Source organism: Egretta garzetta, unplaced genomic scaffold, assembly GCF_000687185.1.
Source record: "Egretta garzetta isolate BGI_Z169 unplaced genomic scaffold, ASM68718v1 scaffold609, whole genome shotgun sequence".
Taxonomy (NCBI): domain Eukaryota; kingdom Metazoa; phylum Chordata; class Aves; order Pelecaniformes; family Ardeidae; genus Egretta; species Egretta garzetta.
The window spans coordinates 101,665-101,871 of NW_009260771.1; positions in this window are offsets into that span (position 1 = coordinate 101,665).

A 207-nucleotide genomic window follows, 5' to 3' on the forward strand; every position below is an offset into this window, starting at 1 on the left:
GCAGCACTGAACAAAAGGGGGTGCAGCACCAGGCTTGTGGGGTGCAGCACAAACACAGGGGGTGCAGCACCAAGCACAGGGGGTGCAGCGCCAGGTACATGGGGTGCAGCACTGAGCATGTGGGGGTGCAGCACTGAGCACAGGGGGTGCAGCACTGAGCAAAAGGGGGTGCAGCACTGAGCACAGGGGGTGCAGCACTGAGCAAAA